Genomic DNA, 628 nt, shown 5'->3' on the forward strand with positions numbered 1-628 from the left:
TCCCACCCACCACAACGATCACCCACAACCTTCTCCATCTACCTGCTTACCACCACCCATCACCCAGTTTGTCTGTAGGGATATGGCATTGTGAAGGCTGAAGGCTGGTGCTAGTACAAACACATATTTATGTACAGTAGCCTTCTACTGTTTTGTTTTGCCATTCAAATATATCTTTACATGTGATAATGTTAATGACAAAATATCGTACCCTAAATCATATCTGTTTTAAGATTTGCCAAATAAATTAAAAAAACAAAATATTGGTATAACACTAGGCTTAATCAATAATGATGCTGGTTTTTCATTAATATTCATGTACAAATTGTACTCTGTGCGCTGATAACCTTTATTCATCCACAACTGCATGCACAAAGTGCTTCAGCATTTAGACCAAAACATCAAGGCTGGCTGAGTCTTGCCCTGAAGCTCCTTTCTAACTGGAGCGTCCTCTGATCTGATCTGAGATGCCAGGATGGAAAACTCTCCCTCACATTTGGACTGGCTTGGTAACGGTGCTGCATCTTGCAGTAATCACAGCATCCATACCGAACAGACACTCAACTGTAAGTGTGTCGTGGTACACCTTTAAACCATGTTTACAGGTGCCGAGAGGTTCACAGCTATT

The 628-nt window shown here is 40.9% G+C and overlaps 1 protein-coding gene across 1 annotated transcript in view; it reads left to right on the forward strand.

Moving 5' to 3' along the window:
- The window catches only part of LOC118324042 (E3 ubiquitin-protein ligase HECW1), a 68687-nt gene that overhangs the window by 142 nt on the left and 67917 nt on the right, over positions 1-628 (forward strand). The gene's annotated exons all lie outside the window — the stretch shown is intronic.

This window comes from Morone saxatilis, unplaced genomic scaffold (genome assembly GCF_004916995.1).
Source record: "Morone saxatilis isolate NCDOM2014 unplaced genomic scaffold, NCSU_SB_2.0 Contig0, whole genome shotgun sequence".
Classification (NCBI taxonomy): Eukaryota; Metazoa; Chordata; class Actinopteri; family Moronidae; genus Morone; species Morone saxatilis.